This window comes from Acipenser ruthenus, chromosome 17, assembly GCF_902713425.1.
Source record: "Acipenser ruthenus chromosome 17, fAciRut3.2 maternal haplotype, whole genome shotgun sequence".
Taxonomy (NCBI): Eukaryota; Metazoa; Chordata; class Actinopteri; order Acipenseriformes; family Acipenseridae; genus Acipenser; species Acipenser ruthenus.
In genome coordinates, this window is record NC_081205.1 from 5815438 (window position 1) to 5840668 (window position 25231).

The 25231-nt window shown below is 36.8% G+C and overlaps 1 protein-coding gene across 2 annotated transcripts in view; it reads right to left on the reverse strand.

Moving 5' to 3' along the window:
* The window catches only part of LOC117423437 (RNA binding protein fox-1 homolog 3), a 374971-nt gene that overhangs the window by 296004 nt on the left and 53736 nt on the right, over positions 1 to 25231 (reverse strand). For both annotated transcript variants that reach the window (XM_034039231.2, XM_058989872.1), the window contains exon 2: positions 18300 to 18428. The gene's annotated coding sequence lies outside the window, so the exon portion shown is untranslated. The remainder of the gene's footprint in view (positions 1 to 18299; positions 18429 to 25231) is intronic.

The following is a 25231-nucleotide window of genomic DNA, read 5'->3' on the forward strand; positions in this document are numbered from 1 at the left end:
CAGGAGAATGTGGTCCATCGCTAACGCCTTTTCTAATAAAGACTCATGAATGCTATATGTTCTATCTAAATGTTACATGTGCATTAGTATCCTAGCCTAAACCACTACTATTGGGATAGCATTATAATCCCCATAAAGAGCCATTAGAAGACCACAACATAGCGACACAATGGAATACATTTGAAACTAATATTGCACAACACTACTGATATGACACAATTATATGCATTGGATTACCATTGTGTACTGATTAATGCCATTGTGATACGACTGGTACAAAAATGAACATGGAACAACTGTGGTATCATTCTACCAACGGATTACATCTTGTACAACTGCTTGCTGATAACATGACAATAGGGATGACTGTTTTAACAACTGTCTTTTGAATTTTGAATGTGATGAGAAATAGAGTGGTATGTCTGTGTGGGTGTAGCAGTATATATTATGACTACCACTTGTAGGATGCCAGGGTATGAGAAGAGACCTTAGATAAATCACCTATGCCTTCTGCACCAATGAAATATGAGGTCTCACTCTTTCTCTGTCTCTCTCTGAGAATATATGTAGTATTCCTTTGGCAGCCATGAGCTGTTTTCTATTTATAAAAGTAATCCAGCAACTCTGCTCCATGGTGCTGCAGTGAGTGCTTGGCTTTGCAGGCTCTTTCATGACAATACTGCAAGCCTGCTAAGCTCAGGCATGTTTTCGGGGGGGGGGGAGGTTCCATGCCTGTGGATGTTGCTTCAGATATTTTTCTTGGGGGAACTTAACCAACATTATGAGAATATCAATATCACTGATACAACTAATCTAACTACCGTAGCTTTCCCTTGGATCGCATTTGACCTCTTTGCATGTATCAATACTAAATTAGAATTAATTTGATATAGAACAGGATTTAACATGTGGTATTTCCATAGAAATTGACATACTCATTTAGCATTTACTGTTTGAACGAAGAGGCTAGTCTTCACAGTTAGCGACATACCTTTTGTTTTTAGACATTCAGTTTTGAAAGAAAATTGCTTTTTCAGCCCCAGTTGTTAGGACCTGTTACCTGTTTTATAATATAGCTAGTTGTATGGATGGATGTTTGTTTCTATGGAAGCATGTGCATTGTGAAAACTTGCTTCTAACAGATCAATGAGCATTATCATTTACTAGCACACATTGCCGTGTTAGGCAAACACCTTTCTACTTCTGTTTTTTTTTTATTTACAGAAACTACAGAACTATTTTCATACAAGTCCAAATAGAAAACTGTTTTCATAATTGGGACCTATATGCTACAAAAGAGGGAAAAAAAGATTAACTCAGCCCTCTGGCTAAACTCTAGTGACAGCTGAAGACTCAATACATGTGACGTGACTGGTGAAAACAAGCACAACATTCCTTCAAAAGGAGGGAGGGAGGGAGAGGGGGTTTGAACATGGTCATCCTGTTTGTGAGGGTTGGCATTGGTACACATCTAAATGTGTTAAATAAATAAAACACATGAAATACAACATTCTACAGTATCGATGTGATAAAGCACAGTATAATGCAGTATAGTGGACACTTTTTAACTCTGGAATAGTACTTACTGCATCCAAAATATAACAATACCACTGCAAAGTGGGATGTTGCCGAGTACAGTAACTAATGCTCTTTATTTCATAATAAAACCCAAATGAAACCTGTAAACTGATATAGGAGTGTTCTTTGGATAACTGACAATAGATGGATTTAATACCACCATTGCATTGCGATTGAATTTTCTGTTATTGTTTCAGTATTTATTTATTTTTTTTCAAATTTGTTATATTTCCCTTCTGCTGTTCATTTCAGTAGAAAATGATAAAAGGCAATGTCCTATTGTACAAGGCTCTGCTGAAGCCAGCACACACGTGTATTTAGAGAACAACATTGAAGACTGAGAGAACATGTAATTTTTTATACCCAATGGCACCTCATCACCTGAGTCACATCAGCATCAAACTGTTGTGTTTACAGAAGTCTGGTGTGTACTGATAAGATGTCTATCCGTGAACACGTGTCTCCAAGACAATGTGATGCCCATCATTCCTTGTTCTCGCCAAGAAACTTTGAAATATAAGGTAAAAGAGAATTGAAGAGTTTGACTGCATTGTATACACTACCGGCACAGATTTAAAAAGTGCTATGCTGCCAAGCTTTTACCAGATTACATTTCATATTATGAATACGTACAGTATTTGAAGCAGATGTTTTTTTGTGTGCTTTGTTTTTCCCCCTACCTTCCAAAAAAATAGGCACAATTTAAGCACAGTAAATGTATGTTATATTCCGATAAACAACCACAGTGTGTGGTTAAGACTGCAGTTCAATGGTGCAATGCAACTGCACAGTACAGCTCTTTAACAGCAGAAGCAAAGCAATAAACATGATAGTAAATTGCAGTTACTGCTGTTAAACTGCAGGTGGGTTTGCAAATGGAGTACTTTCAAGATACTGTTAATCTACAGTCAGTTTACATTAGAATCTGGATTCATGTTTAATTGGAATTGCCATGTTTGCCCAACCCTGATTATATATATATATATATATATATATAAAAATAAAATATAAAAATATATATATATATATATATCTATATATATATATATATATATATATATATATATATATATATATATATACACACACACACACACACATAAACACATATACATATATACACACACACACACACACACACACACACACACACACACACACACACAGATTATTGGGGTGTGCGCAAATCCAACACACTGACCACATCGAAAATCCAGGAAGTATATACAGGAAGGTCTGCCCTTACTATATGAAATTCTGCGGTACTACAGCAATCCTTTTTCTTAAAAACAAAGGTATATTCCTATGATTTTATTGCGTATTGCTTTTCTTTAATACAAAACAGCGACCGACATGTACAAAACAAAGCAAAAAAAAACAAGCCTTCTCATTACAAATTACAAATTCTGACATCAAGACAGTGTCCAGAGCCTAATAACATTCTGGATGCCGTTGCAGAGACTGAGGGATCTATCACTTGGGTTAAAGTAATGGGAGTGTAAATGTGCTTAACCAAGGGGTAGCGAAAGTGCTCCCCTCTTGTTTATCATGAGAAGTGTCTCTCAGTTTGATTTGATTTCTAATAAAGCTAATGGTAGCCCATTGGCAGGATGAGATGGACAGGCTTTTTTTGGAAGCTGCTGCAGTCACTGTATTTTAATGTCGGAGATGAATTTGTTTTCTCTTGTCAACCGTTTAGAAAACACAAGATAAATCTGCATTGGGAACCTGAACAGAATCAAGATCAATCTGTTTAAATAGGAAAGATATCCCAGGCCAATTCTGACACTACTTGAGAATGAAATCTTAATAAATGGATGCCATTTTCTACTAACCTAGCACTATTTTTAAACCACAGTACGTGTGCGATCTAGGAAAAAATGAGAAATACTGACAAACGTCTATGAACTGTACTACAATAGATCTTAAAATGAATCAATCTTGTTATATCCAAATCATCACCACAAAACCTACATTACTTTTATATTAAATGTTAAGCACACTGTAACTTTAATTGCATGCTACTGTAAACAATACGCAGTAATTATGACTAATAAAACAGATCAAATGTTTCAAAAACATATTTTATCTCACAGCAATGTTCTATGAAATCCCTTAAGGGTAATTATGTAATCTATTAATTAAATTGTCATGTATAATTAATCTAAGCAGCACTGTACTGAATGCTTTGAAAGTATGAAGATGAGTGACAGAGAAAGAAGACTAAGCGTTCCTGTATCCTACTTTCAACAGTGACTCATTAAGTCTTCACCCTTAAGAGTTTGTGTTTATTCCAGGCTAATCTACTTCAGAATCTCTAACCTCTAACCTGATCACTTGTGTGAGTTGCCTTTCATTTCCACAAATGAATATAGGAAATCGCAGGAGCAATGCGTATTTTGATTATAAATTAATTTAGTAGCAGCAGCGCTTGCCAAGGCTTCAAAAAAGAGGGTTTGCTTCACTCAGTTTATCCTTTTACTTGATGCAAGATATTTGTAAATATGTTAGCTTGGTACTGTATATATACTTTAAGTCAAACATTCCATCTGTTGACATTTAGAACCCTTTATTTTATTATTTTTATTTCACGACATAATTCAAAGAAATCGTAAGTGTTTAAAACAGAAAAGTATTATTAAAGCTGACAGGTGTAAAATACTTTCAGAACTTTTATGTTAAAAAAAGAAAAAAATGGAATAATACTGTGAACACTGAATTCCATTTGGCACCTTGACAATGTCATCGAAAACGTTCTATAGCTGGAATACTGCTTTATTATATTTGTATCAACGAGAATCTTTTTTTTTTTTTTTAATGCCATCTGAGCTCCTTTAAAATTCATCTTAAAGGTTTGCTGTAACACAGTCACAGCTCTACAGCACTTGGACGTACGAAACGCCAAGTAGAAAATGAGTGGACATAAGAAGAATATTTTTGATTGTTATCAATGGTGTGCTGTTTAGTGAGATTATCCGCTGGAAACGCTACACAAATGCAGCATTGTAGCATGTGTTATGTTGTTAATCTGCAAGGGTATTGAGAGCTTAAATGCACTGCAGTTTTGGCGTAAACTTTTCTGTCTGTTTTAGAGGTGAACAAGGGGATACCTTCTGAGCCACCGTCACCTGTTTGAGGATGCTGTAGCCGTGCCTCGTGTCTTGCGCTATTATTAAAATGTAAAGCCAGTGTGAGGAGGGCTGAAGCTAAGTACGTCTAATCGAGATGAATGAGTCTCTTCCACGAGCCTCCCAGCGGATGCGTCTGTACCCCGGCCCTTGACACTTCACTCATTAATTATCATGAATTAATGGTTTTATCCGTGGAAAGAAAATAAAAGATTGTCACTAGGCCGCGAATCAAGTGCGGCTTTTTATTAAATACAGTGAAAATGTCAGCTGGTTACAGCCGAATTAAAGAGACAAACGGATCAAACTCCATTCCAATCAAAAATAATCTTCATGTTACAAGATTAAATTATCCTTTCCCTGTTCCGGAGAGGCTCAAGATGCATTGCCTTGCTCTACTGTAATGCCTAGATTAGAACCAACAGTCATTTGTAACCTACGCCTATAACCACCTCAGAAAGTCCTCTGGATATACACTCAGAAAATGGTGATGAAATTAACTTATGTTCTGAAATCCACAGAGACTAAAGCTCTCCATCCACAAACCAATTATTAGACTCTTATATCAATTGCCAATATATCAAGAAAAAAAAACACACTTTTCACAGCCACAGTGAAACAATACGAGGTGAAGCATCAAATCAGTTTGATTTTATAAAGCAATAAAGTACTCCCCATGACCAAATGTTACAATTGCCAAAGAGAGATATAATTTTAGTTTTCAAGATACTGTAATTTGTGTACTAAATCAGGACTCGTTTAGCCGATTGACTTTATAGGTTACTTTATAGTTTTGTTAAGGTTGGATATGTATTTATAATGCCTGCCCTTTCCATTAAAAGAGGGTTACCACAGCATTATCCAAGAGAAGGAAAAATGTTGAGACCTGCACTGGATTTCAATTTAATTTATACGGTTTCTTGGTAAAATATATTAATAATCCAGACACAAAATAGAGGAATAAAGGTGGTCTGAATTACCAGATAATAACTACATAAATACATTTTGAGAATGAGAATATCAATATCACTGATACAACTAATCTAACTACCGTAGCTTTCCCTCGGATCGCCATTGACCTCTTTGCATGTATCAATACTAAATTAGAATTAATTTGATATAGAACAGGATTTAACCTGTGGTATTTCCATAGAAATTGACACTCATTTAGCATTTACTGTTTAAACGAAGAGGCTAGTCTTCACAGTTAGCGACATACCTTTTGTTTTTAGACATTCAGTTCTGAAAGAAAATCAAAGAAAATTAAATTAAATGAATTGGGTTTGAACTTGGAAACTGATAATAGTATCTCATCTAAAATAAGCTTACCAGTATTAACCACAGGCATAGCATTGAGAAACTTCCATTGGTAGCTCTTTTTGTTTATTTAATTGAAGACACAACTAAAAACTAATTTATAGCACTCCAGAAGAGGATAGTATAGTGCTGCAGATAAATAACACACATATATCAGTTCAATTTTAATAGGTAGGTTCCAAGAATTATCAAAGTCTAAATGCTTTTAAACCCAGATTTAATGTATGCTATTGTGTTTTAGAGTGATGTGAAATTACTGCTGTCTGTTTCTGGTTATCTTGCCAAATTATTATTATTTGTTTATTTAGCAGATGCCTTTGTCTAAGGCGACTTACAGAGACTAGGGTGTGTGAACTATGCATCAGCTGAAGTCACTTACAACTATGTCTCACCCGAAAGACAGAGCACAAGGAGGTTAAGTGACTTGCTCAAGGTCACCCAGTGAGTCAGTGGCTGAGTCGGGATTTGAACCTCCTGGTTACAAGCCATTTTCTTTAACCATCGGATCACACAGCCTCCTGAGGCCTTTGTCTTAATGGGTTTATTTCCTGGTTAAAGAATAAATAAATAAATAAATAAAATAAAATAAAATAAAACTTTTTTTTTTTTTACGGTAGTGTAAAATAATAATAATAATAATAACAATAATACAAATAAAAAATAAATAATAAAACATTTATTTGAACGATATAAAGCCGCAATGATAAAGAGTTTTATCTGGGCACTATGAAGGACCCCAACCTGTAATATCAACACAACATATTTTTATACTTGTGCACCATATCCTCTGTGTTTCATATTAACACTTTCAATTATCCTTTGAAACTGAATTTGCATGTCATTGCTCAAGGTTATGAGTTTTCAATAGAATAATGTGCTTTAATTACTTTTTTCTGGACTAGCAGCTGAACTGTTTTAACATTGCGGGCATGTTTACCCAGTCAATCAACCAGTCTCTTCAGAGAAATAAATGTAAATGTACTTAAAACAAAAAGCGAATCGCTTTGAAGTAGCCGCAGTTACTTTGGATATTATACTGCTGCTGATAGTAAATTGTTAATACATCGCAAACAAAGCATTATGCAAATTGTGTGTAATGAATCACTTTGTTAAAGGGCTTAACAATGTAATTATTATTGATGAGCTTTGTCTGTTTTAGGGTCATCAGATGTTTTACGATTTTTTCTTCCCTCCAAAACAAACAGTATGAATTATTTGGATTAAAAAAAAACATTAGAAATCATTATATTTCATTGTTAAGCTCTGTTAAAAAAAAATACTGTAACAATTGTAATGACTAAGGGAAAGTTCATGGTGAATTGAAAAAATAAAAACCATTTTGGTTGTCTCATAGCTGATATTAATTTGTGGTACTGTAACTGGTATTGTAACTATAGGTACCTCAAGGTTATACAGCTGTGCTAAATCATATTGGAACAACTGAGTGCTAAGTGGGGTATTATTTTACTGATCTTAAACAGTGTAAAGAGGACCTTAAAATCATCACCCTAAAACTGTCACTCCTGCTCTACTGTGGAGCTCTTGAACCTGAATTTGTATTCTATTTAATATTCTTAACACAGGTATTTAATCAATGTCTTAATTTTAAAAGGGGTAGCAGCTATTTTAGTAGAATGTATATGGCTCTGTGTGAATTACCAACTTAATTAATTGATATTTTCAGTCCAGGATAGCCTGGATAATCTCATTTCCAAGGGGTAAAAGAAGCAAGAAATGTAGGCTGCAGGTTGCACTGGAAAGGAACAAGACTACATCTCAATCTATTGTCCACAAACAACAGAAATGATCTTGCTCTGTGTGCGATTGTGCATGTGTGTTGGTTGGGGGTGTGGGCGGAGGGAGGGGTTCTCAATCCCTTAACACTACCATCCATCACAGTGATGGGCATTAAAAAAAATATATATATAAAAAAAAGAATTTAGCAAGATTAAAACTTTTTTTTTATTATTATTATTACACAGCTTACCTTTCACAGCTCCCTCCAGGATTTAAAAACTAATCGGCTCATGGGGTCACCTTTACCGGAATATTGCCGAGTATCGGCTCCCTCTAGTGTGGAGCAGGAGAGAATGTATAGATTTATGAGAAGGGAGCGAGGGAAAGGTTAGAGCATTGATTCCGAGGAGTAAAAATCTCAATTAGAGGCCAGTTGGAGCTGTGGAGAGGGGGGGGGCGTGTGTGTTTGTTTCAGTGTGTTGGGGGGCGTCAGTGTCAGAACACACAGATCTGACTGCTGAACAGAGAGCTGGATTGATTGCTGCCTTGAGATGCTTGGATGGCTGTGAGGGAGAGAGGGAAGCTGAGGCAATGATTACTGTTCCAGAAACAGAGACTGCATGCCTGAACAGTAGCGAAAATGTCCAACATAAGATGCTGTTTGTTTTTACATTGCATTTAAAAGAAAAAGACTCATAGCGCTTCAGAGAATAACAGCATGTTAATCAAAGAAGACCAAATATTTTTGGGGTTTTTTTTTTGGTCTTCTTTAGGTTTGGTTTAATCTCACTTACCTCGATTGGTTAAAGTTTTGTGAACACGACCCTACCAATTAGCACTATTGCCCAAGTATTAGCAAGATAATAAGTGCCCCCAGCGTGGCAATGCAACAGGTCGTCAAAGAGGGTTTCCCCTCTTATTCCTCAAAGGGAATTAATACACAAATACCAGGTAGACGACAGCCATCTTATCTTCTGTACACTGTTAAGCCCCCTCCGGGCAGATCTCCAGGTCAAACTGTTGGTCACATGCGGATTCCCTTTGTTGACTTCTTCCCAAAGTCTGCCCGTGCCTACAGGCTCACAGCGCGTGGCTCCTAGGCACTGCCCAGCCAAGCAGATGGCAGAGTGGGTGGCAGGTACCAGCCTCCTGGCACCACAAACATCTGTTATCATTACAAAATGCTAATTGCCATCAATCACAACAGCCCCAACCAACATTTATATTTGAAAGAGGGAGAAAAAAGTGATGTCTACATTTTCCCCGGGAGTGATGTTCGCTGCATGTAAAGTAGCCGGTGGTGTCGTCTCTCTAACCCTGATAATCCAAGCACTGGGGATATGTGCAAGGTGCTACTTACCTTATTAATAGTAGATGTCTCGTAATGTAATAACAGCATCCATCAGCCAAGACACCAGAACACTCAGTGAGCTAAAAAGGACACCAAATTATTGGCACTTCGTCTTGAATTGAATTTAAATAAAGGCTTGCTTATTTGTAGATCTCATCTATTTTTTGCTTTATGCCTACCATGTCCAAGTCTGGTATTTCTCAAACTGCAAATCAGTTAAGCCTTGACAATGTTGAGGTATCATGCTGATAATGCATATCTGTCAGTCATACACACACACAGACACACACACATGCACACACCAGGGTTTGGATCATTTGTTTGTGCCTTCATGACAATCCAGGTAGAGTGGGACTTGTGTCTGAATGTGTGACTATGGACTGCAGACACAGAAGCCCAGAATCTATTAAGCTTGTGCATCACTTTTTGAATACGAAGCACAGTAATCTTTCCCAGAATGTTGATGTAGGCATGTTACCAATGAGCAGCATTTTCCAACACTTTTTTGTCCTTGGAGCAGGTCATTGTGGAAATGCATCAACCTCCTGCTTGTCTCTGCCTGGTCTGGGGGTCCAAATGGAAGGCAGTCCATGCCAGGGCCCATGTGAAGACACGTGTGTTCAGGACTGCGGCCGGACAGAGTAGGCTGACTAAGCGATCTGTACACAGTGCTGTTGGGTGCGGGTGCCAAAGAGGACCACTGTGGCCGGCGTCTGCTCGCTCTGTAACAATTCCCTGTTTTCTGGTGCTGCACATATGCCTCAGACCTTGGGGAACATCATTTATTTTATGGAAAGATACATCCACCAAGACATTTGTTCCACAAGCACGTGTTCCTCCAAGGAACCCTGCTGCTGCAAAGCACATTATCATTATCAGGTGTCTTTATTGACCATCTGAGGGGCTTTTATTTATTTATTTATTTATTTATTTATTTTACTGCTGTTGGTTAGTTGTTGTTGAACATGAGCATATCAACAAATATATATATATATATATATATATATATATATATATATATATATATATATATATACACACACATAGTATATATATATATATATATATATATAATTATTTTTTTATTTTTTTTAACAAATCTACATACTTTTTTTATATACAATTTGTTACATTAACAGAAACTGAACCCAATCCATTTTTTGAAGTCTTTATGTTGCTGTAAAAAAATACTGTAATTTATTATTGACTTTTTTTTTTGCATTTTTTGTGGCAATCCGTAGCAGATGCTGCAGGCTGTACTCATACATCATGTGTGTGTGTTGTTTGCATTCTGAATATGAGCTCTACAGTACTGTTACTCTGGGTTTAATATGAGACCAACAAAGATTTGGGTAAAAATGACTAATCTAATGATATTTCTGTTTTTCTTAAATTAATTAGAAGCAAAAGTATGGAGAACAATCATTGTTTGTAGATATGGAAATAAATATGTTAAGGCTAGCCATTTTAAAATAATTAGTGGCTCAGTCCTGCAATGCTTCCCTGCGGGTATCTAGTAAATCAGACTGCTTACACACCCACAGTAGTCTGGTTGCTTGACATTGTACTGTATTAAACAAAGATACCTACAATCTGAAGAAGAGAATTCAATTCCTGTTAATTTGATTGTAATTTAGTCTCTATAGTTTAAAGTAATTTAAATGTAATTGCACTTTGCAATTTAATCAACAGATGTTGCCCTATTCTTCTGAATCTGCTATCTTGTACAGTACATGCACACTGTGCCAACACTAGTATTTTACTCCAGTAACATGAATGCTTTGCTTTTTCTCCTTTCCAAATTGCAACTTGTTTAATCAGGCCTGAGCAGTTTTTGTATGATGTTCCACACCCTCATCTTCGCAATCGTTCCTGCATCACTACACATGCGATTTTATAGTTCATGATGTTCACTGCAATGCAATGTGTGAAATTCACGAAAGCAGACATCAACAAGTGTAAACATTTGTTCTCAGTGATTGAGACTTGGCAAACCTGTCATATCGACTTTGTTTATCAATAATAAAAAACGCTTTGTGTGTGTATGGAAGCTTGCCAGAATCTCTCCATATGGACTAACACTACCTCAGCCAAGTCTAAACCTGGTACTTAGCAGCACATCTGGAGACAGTTCCCACTCTTAATTGCTACTAATGCCTTAACACACAGGCTGCCTAACACACAACAACTGATGCGATTCATTAAGTACGAGCACTGGAGGCCTGAGCTGGAGCTGTCAAACCAGAGACTCACATCTGACTGGCACAGTATACAGAAAGTAACAACACCATCCTCCACCATCCTCCACCATCCGGATCTTTTTAACTCTTTGACTCTGCTGCAGTCTGCACTGTTTATTATAATATATTGTACTTTTATGATGATCGATTTTATCTTTATATTCACCTATTGTATTGTATTTTATTTCATTATGTAGTGGGCTCTTCCATTCAGTTCAATGAAGCAGAACAATCAGCTTATCTCGCAACGAACCAACTTTCCCTGCTTTGTTCGGCTCACAAACCGACTGAAGTGCAGGAAGGGATGTAGGAATGCTTGATTTCCTGTCTTGAACAGGCAGACCGAAAACAGCACTGAGGAGTCATTGTTTTGTTTTATGTTTTTCGAGAAGGAGGAGACTCGAGTGGAATAAGCCCAATTGTATTGCGGATGTTTTCGCTCCTCTATAATCGTCTCCAACCCAGCCAAGAGGCCTCCTTCTCACACAGTGCAGATTAAAGAGCTGTTTTAATAAGAAATGTATCTGACTGTTTGAAAATCTACTGAAGCACAGTCCTAATGGTAAAGATGAGAGATCTTGTAAGAATTTTCAAGCACCAAGGCTGACACTTTGCTGGATATTAAGTGTCGCCCGACAAGCAGTTAGAAAGACAAGGACCGCGTGGGGACTGTTTCACAAAGAAATCAAGGCAGAAGAACACTGTAAGAAAGAGACAACCAGAGAGTTCTTTATTATATGTAATAGTGAATTCATTTTATACCCAGGGTAACATTCCCACCAGCCTAAGATGTGTTGAAATGTCAGAACTGCTACATCTAAAGGATTAACTCTACACTTATCTGCTCAGAATCAAAGGGAAACAACAATAGGGCTCCTTAGTAAACATTCCTCATAGTAAAACCATAGCAAAGTGTAGTAAAGAATAGTGAAAGCATGGTAAAGTATATTGTAGGTAACCAATGTAAAGTCCAGAGAGGTATGGTTTACCTTGTAAACTATGGTGAATGCATACTGTAGGAAAACTGCTAAATGACTGTGGAAAAGTTATAAGGGTACTGTATATTCAATAGATGTTTTCATTTTTATTTATTTATTTTTTGGTAAAAAGAACTACAGACTATTTTGCACTATTATTTAAATCGTGGTGGTATTTAGATCAATTGAACATCCTAACGTGTTATGAGAAATGTAGAACTAGTAGAACTATATTTACAGGAATTTTTTACAGAGTGATTAGCAAGATGATGGACAAATCTTTACCATTGTTCCTGTTCTAAATACAGTAACAACAGTCAATACTGTTCACACTGTTTAAAGATTTTAAAAAGGCTTTCTTCTTAATGTATAGTTTCTTACATGCTAACCCTCTCAACTGTGGGAACCAAGCACTGCATTTCGGCAGGCGTTGGTGTTCCTAACTCACACGTGGAGATCCACAGGGCAAGCCAGCCCAATGCACAGATGGGCAAATCACTGTGCGACTAACTTAGTAATTCCTGGAACTTACACCATAATACAGCAAATTAATTTAGCCTACAGTGATTATTCAGCAAATGTATTGAAGCCTCTCTGGAGAAATCAGAACCTTTCATCAAATCACTAAGATGAATGTCTCTGCACTGTAATGAGAACAGCATATGCAAGACATTACATTAACAGTGGTTATCTGGATAGTGTCCAGTTGAAAAAGGTTGGGCTTATAAAACAGGTTGACAAAGATTGAAACCATAGAACTGGAGACACTAGAGTGAAAGAGGTTTAAAAATGATTTGTATCCACTGTTAAAACAGTTTTGAGACAGAATAGATCAGGTTCAAAAGCCCATTTAATGAGGGGCATCAAATATTAGACATGTAATTGTAAACTGTTTTTGACAGACTATTCAAGGTGTTCCAATAGCTCTGGACACATGTTTGAATTATGTTTGAAAAGTCATATTTCACAGTAACTACATTGTAACTGCATGCTACATGTATAATAACTATGATATTAACAGCAAGTCATTGTAACCAAGAATTAAACAATGCTACAGATGAGCAGAGTGTCTCAAATGGGATTAGGCACAGATTGAATCTTTTTCAGTCTAAAAAGGGTTCTTTAAGTCCTGGTGTGTTTCTACTCAGCAGGTCTCAATGAGGACTCAATTAGTTTTAAGCTGATCTAAATTGATTCAGTAATTCATAAACTGTCTTTTTAATTGAGGCTCATTCATGTGCAAAGCTTTTTCATAACCTCGGGCTGCTCCATGGGTACCAGCGTTTCCTCTGATGTTTTTAATTTGCAGCTATTTGTTGCAACAGCTTCCAAACTTTGCAGACAAGGTCTGATCAATATAGAACTACACAGGCTTTGAAAATGATATATAAGGTAGTTGAGTGAAGGAATGAAGGAGAGAAAGAATCCAGGACTGGGGAATGCCCACAGTGGTATATTTTGTTACTTGTCACAGAGCATAATAAAGGAATACAATCAAAGTGTTATGAATTATCTTAATGTGAACAGCCTGTTACTTGCAAGAAAACAAATAAAAGATCCAGTAAGCAGTTACTGCTGGGGTTTAAGGAGGTGAATTCAAACTCGCAGTGAACTGCAACTTTTCTCCCGAAATCAAAAAGGGCTATAGCCATGGGAGGTTGTCCCATGAACTTCTACTTGTATACATTACAAACCATGACACAAGACTACTCGAACACACCACCATGCACTGCATACCCCACTCAAAGATGCAGGAAACTGACATTTGTCATTTACTGTGATTACTGTCTACATCACCCAAGGGAAGACAATCGCCAACAGCTGGGTGAACACAGAAACTCGGCTAAATTAAGACAGAAAATAAAGCAAAACAGCTGCATAACTCAAACACAGAATTCTAACTTAAGGGCTCTTATGGGTACCGAAGATATTTATTATTAGTTACATAACATTTATTATTATTATTTATTTTTTTTTTTTTATTGGACACTGGTTGAAACTTAGTACTGGAGCAAGCATGGCCTCTTTGTAACCAATGAAACCAGTCCAGTTTGATGGATATTTTCTTTCGGCCCCCACCTTTCGGCTCCGTCACATACCTGTTGTGATGGATGTCACTTTAACAGCCTTTAAAAACAGGCCGACAGGCCCGAGAGTGATGAATAGATGGCAGCTGCTGAATCACTCAGGGATGATATATGGGCAGCCATGTGTCATTGTTTGGCAGGGATGCGCGGAAAATACATATTTCACACTTTTTCCTCTTTACTTAAATCACAAAAACTCTCCGGGCGCATCCTTCCCTCGTGGGTTTAAAATGTAATTTGTAAAACTTTTTTTGTTTTTTTGTTTTGCTGTATTACAAAAATCAACTGTGTTTAACATTTTGCTGGATGAGACAAAATAGGCATTCTGAAACATCGGGTTTAAAGATACACTCAAGGGTGGTATTTTTAAGTCATCAGGTTCAATTATTATTGAATCCCTAGTTGTGAACCCTCCCTTCTAGAGTTAAAATGAAAGACAAAACTGAGGTACTAGCCCAAATGTTTGTTGCTTAACCTACAGTAGTTGCAAGCAGGGAGCATACATGTGTCCATGCATGGGTTTTGCTTAAAGGCAATGAATACATATTTAGTACTAGTAAAATGAATTGAAAACTACACAATTAAATGTGAAACCCTTCCTAGAAAAACAGACTTTCCTTTCATTAGCCAGGTCCTGTGGGAAACCTCCCCCAAGTAAGTACATCCTCCCAAGCTCTCTGCTGATTTGGAGGGCAGGTGTTTCATAAACCCCTTTCAAAATACCTTCTCCAACTCCTTTACATTAAGGACCAAAATGCAGAGACACTGCCACCTCATTTGCTACCCCTATCATGTACCACAAACTTGCTCAAGAGTACAGGAGGCCCATAACTCACTCGCTCTGTGTTATCTTTCTCGATTTACTTCAGTAAATTATTGCAGTCCTCAACACTGTGTATACTAGTGTATACTATTCCTGACCCTTACTACCATTACTTTTAATGTCATCAAGTTTCAGTCTGCCTAGCTAAAATTTGCAGAGAAATATAAAACAACAACAACAACAACAACAACAACAACAACAACAGCCAGTATTTTGACAATCCCCCTCAACTAAGAATTTATAAAGTCTCCTTACAAATAGTGCTGCTGTGATGGAAAACGTTTTCACCTCAGAGGAATGAAACATGGAGAGATCCTTCAGCGGGATAGCTAGAGATGAGCACGGCAAGCATTCTAGCAATCACAGGCAGCTGTCTTAAACTGAATTTTCTAATAGCTCAACATGAATAGCATAAAAAAGGTAATAAGGAGCTTACCTCTCATTAAATGAAAGTAATACAATATAACGTACTTATCTTAGATAGCTAATAATATGAAAATGACTTGACCCTGTCTTTATGGCCATTTAGAATACTAACAATTAAATGTGTACTGTAAGATAATGCAGCGTGACTTCTGTTGGAACAGGGCTTCATAATATTAGATGCAAATTTCACTGAAAATACTTTCAGGGACTTGCACACAAAAATGATCAATTTTGGAAAATCCTTACTGTTGTGCTAAGAAGTATAGCAGAGCCACCTGAATCCCCTGATGTGAATTGTTGGTACTCTACGCAAACTCAGAACAAATTGCCTGCTCCTCTCCATATATACCCCTTCAGCTCCACTTTAGAGAGTCATCTCTGATAAACATTAACTTTCAGAACAGATTAATCATCTTGTGAGCATCAGCAAGTAGGAGTGGGAGCACCAGACAGACAGACAGCATCCACACCCTTAACAAATCTGCAACTTACCCAGCGAAACCCAGCACATTAATAATGCATTGTGACACTTTGATATCATTTACAAAAAAATATTAAGATTTATACACGATTAGAAATAATAAAATCGGAATAATCTTGAAAATATTATACGGAGACACAAATACCCTGACTTGCATTCACAGCATAGGGTGCAAGTTATAGTTTCTGCAAAATCCAACAAGTGGTTCCAAAATACAGCCTTATTATATGTTAGCCTAATCACAGTACTGTAAAAATAACCACACAATAGGTCTCAGTGACCATGGACACAAAAAATGATCAACTCTGCTGGCATAAGAACCCTTACTGTTGTGCCATGTATGACACAGCTCTCGAGCAGCATTGTCGTGGATCTCAAACCCAATCTTATGTTTGACAAAACATTCTTTTAATAACTCATGAGTTAAAACTTTGGCCCTGTATGTTATTGTAATTGATAAATGAAGGTCTGTTTTTTTTTTTTTTTTTTTTTTTTCCTTTCTGCATAAATTTGGTTTTCAATAAACACTTCTCCTTGCATCCAAGCTCTGGGGCTTTTTAGTTTTATTTTGTTGTAAAATATTCCAGTTAAGAACACATTTTGCTTCATCCAAGCATTCGGAAGCTATATCCAAGTTACTGTATATTAGCTATAATTGTACTGGTGATATGCAGCAGGTACTGCACTTGGTATTGGCACCCATGGCAAGACACTACGATATAATCAAGGTCATTGTGACTTGGTGTATGATGTCTGCTTTCTGGTAGGTTGAGCTAATAAAGCATGTCTCTTTTTTCCCCACAGACTTTGAATACAGGTCACAGAGACCTACAGTTTTAGAGAAGGGTTATTTGCTTGTTTATCTTTAAATAATAAACAAAACAAAAACAAACAAAAAAACATTCCTTAAAACAGACCTGTTTTGAGAATAGGGCCCTACAAACGCAATTACATTTTAGTATCATTGTATAACTTTAATGCATTGTTTTAGGGGATTGTAGCTCTTGCTTCTACACTCAATCTTTTAACTCACAGACTAGGTGAGTTGGTTGCTGGTACTGCACTGAAGGTCTCCCATAGATTACATATACAGAGTTGCCCTTGGAGTGTTTACAGTTGTTTACACAGAGCCACAGCACAGCGCTCATGCTGGGGAGGGGAAATGAGCCTTCTTGTACCAATTTGTCCCGGACACTATTGCTTACTGCCCCTGCTGCTTTTTCGACAAGAGATGAGGAACGCTTTATTGGAGCCTGTGGACCAGGCCGCAGCTCTGCACCTCATTCAAGTGCGCATCAACACGCCACATCGTGCAGCACCACGCTGGGGGTGGAGATAGCCTGTGTAGGATTTGACCCCCCTGAACTTCTGTCCTAATGGTGGAGTACTGCCTACTGAGCCACCATTCAAGCATGGCCCTGTGCTGTCAGACAGAGAAGCCCCTTTGGAATGCTAATGCAGAACCTCTACATGGTGGTATTACATAAGATTCTATGATATGACACTTACTTGTAGCTATATAAATAACACAAAAAAATTCTCCCTGGCAACAGTTTGCTTGCTAGAGATTTTTTTTTTTTTTAAAAACCTATACTGACATCCTTTTCATGTTTCATCCCTCAGAATTTCAACACGCTAGTATTTAATTTATCCTAGGCAACGTGATCCCATTTCTGACTGGACTTAATTCACTGTAAAATCCTTTTTTTAACAAAAGAAACTGGAACCCACCTATTGTTAATGCTTAATCCTTTCATTTCCTGTTCTTGTTTTGACAGATTGAGGTGATATAATAAGAGGTAACAAGTATTCGACTAGTAGACAAGTATTCGATTGAAAACATCATAATTGCATCAGCAGCAATTTTTTGGGGAATAAAATTGTAGGCTGCCACAGATTTACAAGGAACATTTTTCTTGTTTGTTTATGAATGGGACTGTAAACTGTCTAAAAAAAGGCGTTTGTTCCTCAGAAGTCTGCAATTAAAGATGGATATATTGATTGATTTTATTTTATTAAGAAACACTGGGGTGATCCATGGGGAATCAGATACAGTACTTCAAGGACTATAGAGCTTGGATCACGCCAGTGTTTAAGCACTTCCAGATTAAGGATCAGGCATACTCTTCACCCAGGTACTTCGACTCAGCTTACCTGTACAGCGGAAGTCTTGGGTCACCTGTCCTGTCTCCAATCCTCAGTCCTTTCTAGATCAGATATAGTGTAGCTCCTGCTGTCACCAGATTAAGGTTTCTGCATCTCTTCTTCAAGATTGTATTGTATCTGAAAAAACAAGGGAGGCAAAACCATGCTTATTGTTATCAATGGACAATCAAATATATACTGGATGCGACAATAACATATGTAGCATTTTCTCCATGCAAACTTGTGTTGTAAAGGTGTCATCAAGAATTATAAGCTTTATATATATTTATATATATACACACATATATATACACACACACACACGCACACACATACATACCACACACACAGCATCGCAAGAAGTAATAAAAAGTTTCTTTTCATAACCCCCAACCCCCCCCCCCCCCCCCCACTAAGGGATGCCATTTCAACATATGTATGCAAAAATCATTACAGAGGATAATCAAAAAACATTTTAAAAATAGGTCATACCCCATGTATTAGACCATATACAGTACAGCGTGCATTCAGTCCACATTTTCATGTCTGAATGGGTAAAACACTGTCCATTATTGAAAGCTAGACTCATCATAGCCTATGATTATCACACAAACCTGTCTGTGAAAGCAAATCACTTACAGCACACAAGGTATAGGATGTGCTTTAGCCTACATCCCAAAGCAGAGCTCACCAACCCCGCTGAAGACCCAGGGGCTGTACTGCACTAGGGACACTCCATGTTAAGTGGTGGAGGTCAAATGAATGGCAGATGTTGCTGACTGAGAAAAATACAAGGACTTCAAATACTCTTCCCATCACAATTGGAGAAATAAGTAAGGGTTATTTTACAGAGAAGAACAATTTGAGTGTTCTTGTTTCAACTGGGATTCAACACAAAAGCTCAATTTTCTTTTTTTTCAGTATGAAGATGGCTTCTTTTAAACTTAACAACCTCTGAATGAACCTATGATTGTAACTTCTGCTCAGATGGCTTTGAGAAGCTGCTTGGGATTTGGTGCTGTAATGTAACTAAAACATTACAGCATTTTTTTATTTTTTTTTTTACAGTATTTCCTGGGGAAGAGGGGTTGCTCTTTTTTGCTGCGTCTTTGTTCAACGTTCTTGAAGTGGAAAATCATCAGGGTGGATTTCCTTTTGCAATATCGAAAGCATTTGTGGAAATATTGAATTCATTGTATTCTTCTCTTTGAATGTAACCTGTAATGATATCAAAAAGAATAAATTCTCCCTATTGTGGCATTATTGTATTATATTCTATGTTGCCATAGGAACAGAACACTATACTGAAAAAGCAGATGCGCTATTTAGTTCAGCAAAAAAATTGTGTGTCTGAGAAAGTACCATCTATTTTTCTAAACCACATGTATCTTCAAATTAACATTACAACTTCATCAGCGAGGGGTGGTGTGTTAGCATACAGCTACCACCCACTTGTCCTTCTGTTTTAATGAGCAAGCAAAACCCTGCTTGGGCAAAGTAACCTAACTGGAAGAGGTTAGAAAACAAAGTTAAAATCATGACTTTAGAGGATACACTTTTACTGTTTTAATGGTTATAGTCTAAAATATAGATTGTGGGTCTGCCAGCTTGAAGGGATGGTTAATCCTGCATTACTTGCAAGTGCATCATATTTAGAAGATGCTGGCAGAATAGGCAAGTGGGAGAATCACAAAAATCAAGGCAAGGTTCATAAAGTCAATATGCAGTTTATACTGTACTGCAGGTTGAAATAAAGGGATACTAATTTGCATGCAATGCAAGAAAATTGTCCGATGTAAAATCATGAATAATTTTTTGTCTAACTAAATTTGTAATTGTGTTTTTTTAATTAGTACTTTAAAAGTATTAGACAATGATATGATCCCTACCAAAAATAATACAGTCACATGTTTTCATTTGCTTCAAAACGAATGCATGCATCGTGAAAGCTTACACAAAAACAACTTCTGTTTTTTTGTTGTTTATTTCTTAGTGGTGGACACAGATTCCTTACTGATCACTGCAAGATTGGACAGTGAGATCTATATCGATGATAAAAAAAAAACCCCAACAAATACTGCCGCCCTTAAACTTTCTCTGTCGCGGATCTTTATCTACTGCATCTAGTAATGAATCAAGAAATCACACCAGTGGGATTACTATATATACAGTATAGTTCAAGGGTATTTAGATACGTTCCCGTTTAGATTACTTCAAATCACCGTTATTTTCCCACTCCTGGATAAATTAGATCTTCAGGTACTGTACTTGATATATCCTCAGCCCAATATAAGCAGGATTTATTTTATCGTTCATCCCCTGGGTGGAAAATAAAATCTCAAACCCATCTGTGAAAAACATCCCAGGTAACACTAATTGCTTTTTTTGGTTTTTGCAGCAATCAAATAAACAACAGCTTTGTAATAATAGCTTCTAGGCATCATGTCTTACACTTACAGGTTATAAAACGTCTATGAAAAAATACAGATTTAAAAGTAAATGGCATTGAAAGGTCAATTTAATGTTTAATGATGCCATTTTGATCCTACTTTGTATTTTATTTTAATATATTGAGTTGTAGGGACTGTGCTGGGGTTAACAAAGCTGGACTGGACGAGGTGATGCACAAACAGCTGCTCCTGCTCACCGCCAACATTCTCTGAATAGTTAAGCAGGTTTGCCTCTTGCTCTCTTGCAGGAAATGTTCCTCTAAAGAGAAGTCTAATGATGACACATTCTTAATTGATAGTTAAACCCGCTGCTGCTCTAAACCACATTAGAGCTTTTAACAGGCCCCTCCTGTTTGAAAGAGCTACTGTAAGAAAGAAAGAAAGAAAGAAAGAAAGAAAGAAAGAAAGAAAGAAAGAAAGATTCCTATTTTCTTCTATAGGTTTGAAACGCAGTGGTCAACAATGGCTCCCTACACTTATATTTGGTCATTTAAAAATTCAACATAAGACAAATATTGTTGTGTACCATAGAAACTGATATTTCATCTCCCATTAGTAAATGCACAAGATCGGAGTCTCAGACTACAGGTTTAGGAATCATGCAACATCCCCTTTTTCTATCCAGACTGGTCCCAAATATTTGATATCCATGTGTGTCACTGTGTGATAAACGATATTGTTTCCATGCCACAGCCACTCTCCCTCCAGCCTCTGGCGAGCAACCAGTCTCTTCATCCTTGTATATAGCACCCCAGAACCTGATTAAAAACAGGAAGGTTTCTTCAGGCTTTGCAAATGCACCTGCCTAACATAATTAGAGTAAGCAGGACCATTTCATGTTCATTTTTTCACTAGCCTAGTCAGTAGTCTTCTAGGGCTATCAGAAACCCACAATGACTTACATAATTGTTAAAATAGCCAGAGTTGAATGCCTTTAACTTTGTGGGGTGTTTGCAGTCATCGTGGTGCAGTTTCCCAAATATTTCATTATTTACATTGTTTGCGTCACCAAAACAAAGATGAGTTTCCATTGCATACCTTTCGCAACCTAGAGATGCATTTTAACTTGCACTTATCTGCTCCCTATTTTACTGTATTTAATCCTGCACTTAACCCAATCTGTAGTATTTTGTATTTCACCTGCACTCGTATCTAACTGTGATGTAACTATCAACACTGTTATCTGCTCTTGAACTGCCCCAATATCAAAGCGTACTGTGTTTTGTATTTGCTCATATTAGGATTGAAGTCATTGTATTTTGTATCTTGCTCTTAATTGTACTGTAATTCTTGATATGTATTTTTTGTATACAACTGTAAGTTGCCCTGGGTAAGGGTGTATGCTAAGAAATAAATAATAATAATAATAATAATAATAATAATAATAATAATAATAATAATAATAATAATAATAATAATAATAATAATAATAATAAACTCTGTAAGTGATATAACTAAGCAATCAGAATCTAATGCTGGCTTTTTATCTTTACTCTCCCGTTGTTGACTTGAGCTGTATCACTTGGTATCTGTTAGCTCAATCTAAATAAATATTGCTCCCCTATTATAGTTCTTTCACATTGGTTTCATTATTTGTTAGAACATGGTAATTACTGGCAAAATAATCCACGGAAAAGCTGAAGACTTGATAATTGTCTGTCTAAAAACAACCCCAGTACCTTGAAGACAGAAAATAATTTCTAAAAAGCCACAGCATCCACAAACAGCAGCGATAATGAGGATTGTAGCAACTTCTGAAAGCAAATTAAACTCAAGGGTTAGTTCAGACCAATGAGCACTGCAAAGTTTTTTTTATATGCCCTTTATAAAGATTTATATGCCAACAAGTGCTCCTTAGCCATTACTCCTTAGCCATTTTCACTGTCAGGAATTACTGCGTCAAAAGGCTTAACTTAGAAAAGACAGCTGTCTGCATTAGAATCACAACGCGAAGCCCTCCAAAATGAGCTGTGCCAGATGCAAAACCAACAGAAGTAGTACTTGCAGGTTGTGTCATCATAGGCTGACAAAATCGATTGCTACTCATGGCAATTGACACTACATGGTGTGTCGACACATCCCACACGTAGCTGCTGCATTTTACACAATTTGTGGTCTCTTTACTGTTTTAGTCAAAAATGGTTCTGAACTGACTAAGGCCTGACTGTACTTTCAAAAGAGGGTCACAAAACACTTTCAGTCAAAAATGGTTTTGAACACCAAACACTTTTAATATTAAGGCCAGGGATTGATCTTCGCAGTGTAAAGAGCAGTTTAAATAGCCAGTATGACTGGATCGCATGCCTGGAGTACAACTGTGCACGCAGGAGAAAATAAAGTCAGAGATGTAGTCCAGTGTCACGTGGAGTCTTCTACTGTAGATTAGGGTTGCATCTCTGCAATCAACCTTTGTGGCAATGAAATTTGAGGGGTAATGTGATGCTTTATGTTAGTGTGCGATAGATACAGACTGGACACATTTAAATTCCCGGGAAGGTATCTTGGTGAATAAATAAGTATTTGTTGCTATTAAAATAATTTAATTCAACTTCAAAAAACAATGGACCAAACCTTCAAAAGGTAAAACTTTTAAGAAAGTCAATAAAGACGACAAGGAAGTCTCTAAAACGTTTGTGTACATGACGTGCATCTTAAATTCTATATATTTTTAAAGTTAGATTTGGAATAATACAGTAGATTTATTTTCTTTTTTAGTTTAGCTGTGTACATGAACCACATAAATAATCTCTCCTACCACAATGGCTGCATGTTCTTTAGGATTTTAATAAATGACTGTACTAGGAATAAACGTTTAAATAGCGGAGATCTGAACATTTTACAGTTTAAACCAAACTCTGTTTAACCGTGTTGTGCCCAACTTTCATTCCTGTGTCAGTTACAGCAGCTTCTTCAATCAATCACATGACTCTCATTATTGCAGTAAAATAGCAGTGGATTCTCATTCATCTTACCCTCTTATCAAAATATACCACTATGGATCACCATATAAATTGTCCTTCATAACAGTGCGCTCCACTGGTGTTTACCATTGATGCACCATCATTGTAAGTACATGCTGTAGTGCTATACAGAAACAAGCCCCTATCATTAATGGTATTGCTGTGTAGCGTTAGCCGTTCATCATCTCCTGCTCCATTGTGCCTTGCTGTTCAATACTATTTGCTGCTTCTTTATTCTTTTTGATGTTGATTAAATGCTTCTGAAAGGTAATGGATTAGTAGAACGACAGACCCAAGGCCTTTCACCTACCACAGGCACACAGTTGAATACTGTAATATGAAGAGAACTGAAACAGCAACGTTTATTTCAATGTTGTAAATAGCACAATACCTCAATAATGCGACCCCAAAATGTATAAACCTGCTCCATCTTGGGGTTTTTCACTGCACTTCTACTGTATTTATTAAAGTCAATAAAGGTGTCAATAGATCACCCTACAGAGTACAGAGTTGTATAGAGCTGAACTTCAATCCACTCAGGATCATTTAAATAAGACCCCAGTGTCTTCTTACAAAATTGACTCCATAATAAAGTAATAAATCACAAATAAAGAGCTTGATTTGATCAAGCTATACCCTGCCGCGATAAACCATAAAATCAGGATAGTGTAGGCAGAAGATACAATCCAGGGTGGTTGCCCCAGTGCTTTAAAATGCTCTTAAAATAGATCAAATCAACCCCTTGGCTACAGAGTTATAACTTATCATCTTTCTTGGCTAAACTGTTCATTCTATAAAACACCCGCACTGCTTTATCTTTTATGGGGAAAAAAAAGTTTTTTCTTAAAATAAAAAACATATATATATATATATATATATATATATATATATATATATATATATATATATATATATATATATATTTAAGCTAGGAATTCAAATTCTTTCATCAGCTTTCCTCAGCTCCCCGAAATTCCCTTTCTACCTAATTAGATCCCTCATTAAAGACGGGAGATCTGATTAACATGCAGACCCTGGTAGGAGCTACACAAAGCTCAGTGCTCAACCTCGAGACTCTGCAGGCTATTATCCACCGTACTCAATAGCAGCCGTCTGATGTCCAAAGCTGCTTCTACCCGGCACCTTAATTATCTTTACAACTTATTTTCTTTCATATAAAAAAAGAGAAAAGTAATGATAAACTGGGGCGGCTCAGCAAAGGATGACAGCTGCATTTTGATCAACAAAAAAACATGCCACCAGAAAGCAGCTTCCCATGCTGTTCCTGCAGCATTTCTCTCCCCAAGGTGAGGATTTACAAGTTATCTTTACAAAAAAACTCAAAAAGACTTCAACCATTCCTAAGGTTTTAGAGTTAGGTAAACGTGGGGAAAACAGATGATATGTTTTTTTTTTTTGTTTTTTTTTAAACCCCTTAAATCTGCAGAGCAAGATCAAAAGGATTGGCAGATTATATATAACACCTTAATTCGTGGTGTATGTGGCTCAGTGTTGCCTTCGCATTTATTTT